Source organism: Sinocyclocheilus anshuiensis, unplaced genomic scaffold (assembly GCF_001515605.1).
Source record: "Sinocyclocheilus anshuiensis isolate Anshui unplaced genomic scaffold, SAMN03320099.WGS_v1.1 scaffold1452, whole genome shotgun sequence".
In the NCBI taxonomy this organism is placed as follows: domain Eukaryota; kingdom Metazoa; phylum Chordata; class Actinopteri; order Cypriniformes; family Cyprinidae; genus Sinocyclocheilus; species Sinocyclocheilus anshuiensis.
In genome coordinates, this window is record NW_015544231.1 from 186103 (window position 1) to 193616 (window position 7514).

At 41.4% G+C, this 7514-nt stretch overlaps 1 long non-coding RNA gene across 1 annotated transcript in view; it reads right to left on the reverse strand.

Moving 5' to 3' along the window:
• The window catches only part of LOC107697499 (uncharacterized), a 7859-nt gene extending 799 nt beyond the window's left edge, over positions 1 to 7060 (reverse strand). The window contains exons 1-2 of the long non-coding RNA XR_001635199.1: positions 7043 to 7060; positions 6099 to 6179 (exon numbers count right to left, since the gene is read on the reverse strand). This is a non-coding gene — a long non-coding RNA (uncharacterized LOC107697499). The remainder of the gene's footprint in view (positions 1 to 6098; positions 6180 to 7042) is intronic.
• Positions 7061 to 7514: the final 454 nt, after the last annotated feature.

Sequence of the window (7514 nt, forward strand, 5' to 3'; positions counted from 1 at the left end):
CTAATCAGCACATCATGCAATTAGATTAAAAATTGTAATCACTTGACATCCATTCTACACTGCTCAAAAAAATTGAAGGAACACTTTTTTTTTTATTTTTATACAGAGCATAGCATCAAGTCAATTAAACTCCAGGGATATTGATCTGGCCAGTTAAGTAGCAGAGGGGGTTGTTAATCAGATTCAGATGTTTTGGTGTTAATGAAATTAACAACAGGTGCACTAGATGGGCAACAATGAGACGACCCCCAAAACAGGAATGGGTTTACAAGTGGAGGCCACTGATATTTTTCCCTACTCATCTTTTCTGACTGTTTTCCACTAGTTTTGCATTTGGCTAGGGTCAGTGTCACTACTGGTAGCATGAGGCGATAGCTAGACGCTACAGAGGTTGCACAGGCAGTCCAACTCCTCCAGGATGGCATTAATACGTGCCATTGCCAGAAGGTTTACTGTGTCTCCCAGCACAGTCTCAAGAGCATGGAGGAGATTCCAGGAGACAGGCAGTTACTCTAGGAGAGCTGGACAGGGCCGTATAAGGTCCTTAACCCATCAGCAGGACCGCTATCTGCGCCTTTGTGCAAGGAGAACAGGATGAGCACTGCCAGAGCCCTACGAAATGACCTCCAGCAGGCCACTGGTGTGAACGTCTGACCAAACAATCAGAAACAGACTTCACGAGGGTGGCCTGACTCTAGTCCTCTAGTGGGCCCTGTGCTCACTGCGCAGCACCGTGGAGCTCGATTGGCATTTGCCATTGAACACCAGAACTGGCAGGTCCGCTGCTGGCGCCCTGTGCTTTTCACAGATGAGAGCAGCTTCACCCTGAGCACATGTGACAGACGTGAAAGGGTCTGGAGAAGCCGTGGAGAACATTATGCTGCTATGACCGGTTTGGTGGTGGGTCAGTGATGGTCTGGGGAAGCATATCCATGGAGGGACGCACAGACCTCGACAGGCTAGACAATGGCACCCTGACTGCCATTAAGTAACGGGATGAAATCCTTGGACCCATTGTCAGACCCTACGCTGGTGCAGTGGGTCCTGCGTTCAATGCCCGGCCTCATGTGGCGAGAGTATGCAGGCAGTTCCTGGAGGATGAAGGAATTGATACCATTGAATGGCCCCCACGCTCGCCTGACCCAAATCCATTAGAACACCTCTGGGACATTATGTTTGGGTCCATCAGCTGCCACCAGGTTGCACCTCAGACTATCCAGGAGCTCAGTGATGCCCTGGTCCAGATCTGGGAGGAAATACCCCAGGACACCATCCGTCGTCTCATTAGGAGCATGCCCCGATGTTGTCAGGCATGCATACAAGCACGTGGGGGCCTTTCAAACTACTGAGTACCATTTTGAGTTGCTGCAATGATATTTCAGCAAAATGGACTAGCCTGCTGCATCATTTTTTCACTTTGATTTTCAGGGTGTCTTTGAATTCAGCCCCTTTGTAGGTTGATCATTTTCATTTCCATCAAATGATGTGGCATCCTTTCGTTCCTAACACATTACCCAGTCCATATCAGTATAGATATCCAGCATGTTATTTTTCCCCATTGAGATCTGATGCGTTTTCAAAGTGTTCCTTTAATTTTGTTTTGAGCAGTTTATTAGCTAATGCACTGACTTAAAGTATTACATTTTCATAAAGCAGCCAGGAGAACATGAACTATTCAGATCATTAGAAGATACTTACCCCAAAGCACCTGAAACACTTCACCCCACAGCTGGCATTCATTTCATAAACACGTCAGTCAAATAATTTCCATGACTTTTTTCACTGATAATACATTTGATATGTTGTTGCTGAATACATTTGCTCATGCCTATGTTACCTGATGAGCCCCTTTTTTACTAAATAAGGTCAAATGGCACAAATAATGGCATCTGCTAGATTGAGTTAATGATCTCACACCTCTTAGACTAGTGCTCAAAAACAGTGTGCAAACAGCACATGAAGACTTTAATCCTTGAAAACTGATCCTGCACTCAAAACTAGCTGTCGTTTGAAGAGAGGTGGGAATGTTTGGACATTCAGCAGCGGTGCTAACACTTCTCCTCCACCGCATTTACCATGATGAAGCTTCACACAGTCAAACTCAACATGATGTACTGTATCGCTGATGAAACACTGTAAACGCAGCACTCCTCTCTAGTCTCTCTGACTCTGTATCTTCATCCCTCAGCCTGATTTTCACATGTTGAAATGAAACTGAATCTGAGCCCTCCTCGGCTGGTATCGAGTACAGTCAGCCGGGCTCTAGATTTGAATACATATCCTGCAGATATCCTGGCCTGTGAGCAGCAGCAGAGCTGTGATATTTCTAATCCCAAAACAACACAGTTGCCCACTGTTGACACATCCGTAGGGAAGCGTATCGGCAGCGCTGAGAAGCGCCTTTAATCTCTCAGAGGAGTTCATTGTTTGCTGGGGTGGAGGTCACGCTGGAGACGTGACAGCGCTCATATGGGCACTAAAGCACTTCCTCTCAGCGCTGCATCTGTTCATAATGAGGTCCTGGAACAAGCACTGCTGATGGACACGACAGCATCATGAAAACGCAACAAATCTAGATGCCTTAAAATCAATGACGCCACCGACACTGCACACCGAGTGACATCAGGCACTCTCAGTCATTAAACATTAAACAGTTGTGAAAATTGGCACACAGACAGAGGACAGTCCGAACATTAACCACAGCAAATTTGGAGTCTCTAGTGCCACCAACTGTCCAAATTTGCACTTACATTTATGCTAATAACTTTTGAACCAAATGGCTAAAAACATTTTTTGAAACATTTTTAAAACCTTTTCAAACTCCCCCTCAACTGTTGCTCCGATTTTTACAAAAAATTAAATAAGATCATTTTCAGACCATAGTGAAAAAAATACATGGAATTCAAGTTGATTAATTAAACCGTTTTCAAATAATACGACAAAAGAACTCATCAAAGAGCAAACCAAAATTAACTTGAGGCTATTTATCCTCAGTGCGTTAGCATATTGAGACCAAATTTGGTGTGTTATGACAATCAAGACTGGTGCACAGTTTCAGCACAGCGCCAACTAGTGGTCAGGAGATATGAAAACCAGCTAATTTTCCTCATAACTTCTAAACGGTTTGGCCAAAAGTCACAAAACTGGTCTCTTTATTTTTGGAGCAGCATGCAGAGTCGAATGGTATCCAATTATTTTTATCCATGTTGAGCCATTTTAAACTTTGACATAAAATGCTACAAATGCATTGATGTGTCATTACAAAACTATGTATGTCATTGCCACCATGCCCTGAAGGTTCTCAAAGTTTCAGGCCAGTGCCACCTTGTGGTCAAAAATTATAATGAAATGTAAAAAAAATGCTGATGTAGCGATCTAAATGAAAACGTGACTCAGCCGGTGTCTGTGTTCTGTCATGAGATCTCGAATAAATAGTTTGCGACTGTGATCGCTGAATAGATGCGCTTACTCAACCGCTGTTGTTTTAATAGAGAAACATCGGCTATTGCAATTTGGAATTACTATTAGGATAATATTTTTTGCTTGTTTTACCAGTTTTCATAATGTAGACAGAGAGATTCCATAAGTCTTTGATATTAATTTATATAATAAATAGCCTATAAAAAATCAGTAGATGAGGTAAAATAAACCATGTGTGTGAGCTGACATTCTATTGATTTGTGCTTACTGGTTAAAGTGCAATACCTGAAATGCAAAAGTAAAATTCTCAAATGACAACTATCATTACAATTACAATTATGAGCAAATTATTATTATTTTTTTTTTATCAGTTTAACCATTATACAGCATGACGAAAATGTGAGGGATTATTGACTAAAATGCTCACGGCATTTCGTCGACTAAAACTTGACTAAACAAAAACAGGACCCCCCCGTAATTAAAGCTGCGACAGTTGAGTGCATGAAGTGTCTAACATCCCAAACTTCCTTTTTTCAGCTATTTAAATGCATCATCTGGGTATTTAAAGTACTCTTTTTCTTTTTGGAGTTTTCAGTGTGGAGTTTTCAGTATTATACTGCAAAACGTCACGGAATAGTGCATAAGCACACGATTTGGGACGCACCTTAAGACTAAATTAAAAATGGCTGCCAGAATTAATACTACTGTCGTGCTTGCTTAGCTCCTCATCTTGCCTCTGTTGTGCTTGCCCCCTTAAGTGCCGCATGTAGCTATATTTATAATAAATACTAATATTTTTCTAATCATTTCATTAAGCAGCAGTGCTTAGCAAAAACACCACTATGTGTTTTATATTGCAAGGATAATGAAAGTGAGGGATTTAACATAATCATATGATAATACTACTGTTTCTTTTCCATGTAGAGATCATACATTTCATTCAAAGGTGTCTGAGGATCCCCTAAAATAAGAGTCCAGTTCAGCACAAATTCAAGATTCACAAATGAGTGTGAATCCACACTGCTTTAACATGAGAAACACACTGAGCAGACCCAGCACAGAGAAAAGAAAGAGACAAACACAAAAGGATAGATGAATACAAGAAAAAGAACAAACAAAAGGGGAGAAACGACAGGCTCCCAGTGGAGGAGGAGGAGATGGGCCGGAGCAGGTCGTCAAGAGTGGCGCTTTTTGCCATGCGCTTACCTGTCCTTCAGTCCTCGTCCTCGGCGAGCTCCGTCTCTTTGTGGACCACCACGCGAGTGACGGACATGTCAGGGTGCTGCTCTTTGGCCTCCTTTATAGCCTGGGCCAATGCCTGAGCCCGCCCACAGTAAACCAACACAAACAAACAAAAGCAAACAAAAGATTTAAAGGAAAAAAAATGAACAACCCAACACAAGAATGAAAACACAAGCAACTGAACGCAAACGGATGATGGGAAACATACATGCATGTGAACAACTGATGCTGGGACCTGCGTGAACAGCTCTCAGTCTGAGAGGATGGCAAATGTCACATCGCTATGGTAACCTGTGTGCACGCTCCCGACCAATCAGAAGCTGCGTGCGTCATACGACACAGACGGACAGAAACACCTCACGGCTAAAACGAGCGCCTGTCGTCATGCGTCTGAGGATCATGAGCTCCTTCACACTACAATCACAGCTGCACTGTGTGTGACTGTCTCAACTTTACCACTTCTGCTCGTACAATATCAACCCATTGAGATACTCAAATGCTCAGAAAAACCGCAAGAAATCAGCCGTATTTTAGGTCAGACTGTATGTAGAGCAATATGATATTAGATTGTGAATGATTAAAAAGTCTTCACAATCTGCCTTTACTGAGAGACTGAGTGACTTTAGTTATCACAAAAGTTTATTGCATTTTTTAAAGCTTTGCCAGTTTAAACTTTCAAACTATTTTACTAACATAGCATGTGAGTTTTCTTTCGTGTAATATTGCGCTTAAACGGTCAAAAACTCAAAGTTCACATAAAAACACAGTTTCTCTGTCTTAAGTGGAAATAAATAAATAAAAAGAAAATCAGATGTGTGTGAATATACTGGATCAGTGCATTCGGTCTTAAAGTGACAGCAGCCTAATAAACCTGCTGCTGTCTGTATTGTTAATGTGAAGAATAAAAACACACTCACTGCTTTAGTATCTCTTACAACTTTAGTAGATTCAATTAAAATCAATGTATATTTAAATTATACAGTGAAAACTACATAGTGTTTTGTTTTTACTTTTGATTATTCAATTTCTTACTTGAATGCTGCTGTTAAATAGATTTACTTTATTACGGACTAATCAGTTCGTGTCCTGACATCCTCACTGATGCCACACAAACCAAAGCAAGTTTAAGCAAATGTGTAGATAGATTAAATAAAGTCAGAAGCATCTGGGCAAAAGAGGGACTTTGTTGACTGCTAGCTCTTCACAACAAACCCTGAGAAGACCATGTTGAAGGGAGCGCTAAATAATGAGACACGTGGCAGATGCTACAGACACACCAGTGGAAACGTTTACTGATGTGTCACTCTGAGCGATCAGACCAAAGAAACCTGCTACAATGTCTAAAAATAGACTCAGGCAAAAATCAAAGAGTGTGCATCTGGCTTTATATATGTACACAGACGACAGTTGTGTGTGTGTGTGTGTGTGCATCTCACCTGATCGTGATCAATGTCAGAATCTCCCGTGATGACGATGCGCTTCTCAATGCGAGTTTCTGACAGCCCGCCCTTTAGTGTCTGTCAATCATTAAAGAGACACAGACATGATGTGAACTGCACCGAACAGAGAGGTACAGGACAGCACTTTATTTGCAAGTTTTAAAAATATTTTTTACAAGATTGTTGGTGTAGGTTTTTGCATTAAAATACTATTTCAGTCTTTCTATAAAAGAATTTACCTGCAATTTCTGAGTGAAAATTCAAATTTTCAAAGTAAATCCTACACCAAACATTTTCAGTGTAAATAGGGTTTTGATTTGATGTTGTCTTTAAAAACTGGTCATACATTAAACTCACTTCTGACATTAAAATACAAAGGAACCTGCTCAAGGAGAACAAAAATAAATGAAGTCTGCTGGCTCTGCATCTATACCCCTACTTTTACCTGTCAGCTAATATCCTACATCCTGAACAGGATCATCATCTCATAACCTCTCTTAACAGCCCAAATGTATCAGCCAGTGGCGTGTGTGTGTGTTACCTTCGTAATGTGTGTGTGTGTGTGTGTTAACTTCGTAATGTGTGTGTGTGTGTGAGAGTGTGTGTGTTACCTTCGTAATGTGTGTTTGTGTTACCTTCGTAATGTGTGTGTGTGTGTGTGTTACCTTCGTAATGTGTGTGTGTGTGAGAGAGTGAGAGTGTGTGTGTGTGTGTGTGTGTGTTACCTTCGTGATGTGTGTGTGTGTGTGTGTTACCTTTGTGATGTGTGTGTTACCTTCGTGATGTGTGTGTGTGTTACCTTCGTGATGTGTGTGTGTTATCTTCGTGATGCGTGTGTGTGTTACCTTCGTGATGTGTGTGAGTGTTACCTTTGTGATGTGTGTGTGTGTTACCTTCGTGATGTGTGTGTGTTACCTTCGTGATGTGTGTGTGTGTGTTACCTTCGTGATGTGTGTGTGTTACCTTTGTGATGTGTGTGGTGGTGGTGGTGCAGAGCGATTCAGAGGTGATGGTTTGAGCTGTCATGAGCACGCCTGGCTCCCCGTCTCCATTACCATCCAGCTGTCAATCACAGACAGAACAAACAAACACAAACACTCTCAGCACTCTGACAGCAACACAGCTGCGTGACTCTGCATTAATGCCGACCGTTTTAGTCAATGTTGGTGAAGCCATGTCAAAATTATGAGCAGCTTGACAGGATTTCGTTTCAGAGCATTTCAACGCTCTTTTGAAAAAGTAGCGAGCTAAACTACAAGATAATGACAAAACACAGCCACATTTAAAGCTACCTCATGAGGGAATGTATTTTACAAGAGAATATACACATACGCATAATGAGAGAGAAATATATATATATATATATATATATATATACTTACACACACACACACACACACACACACATATATA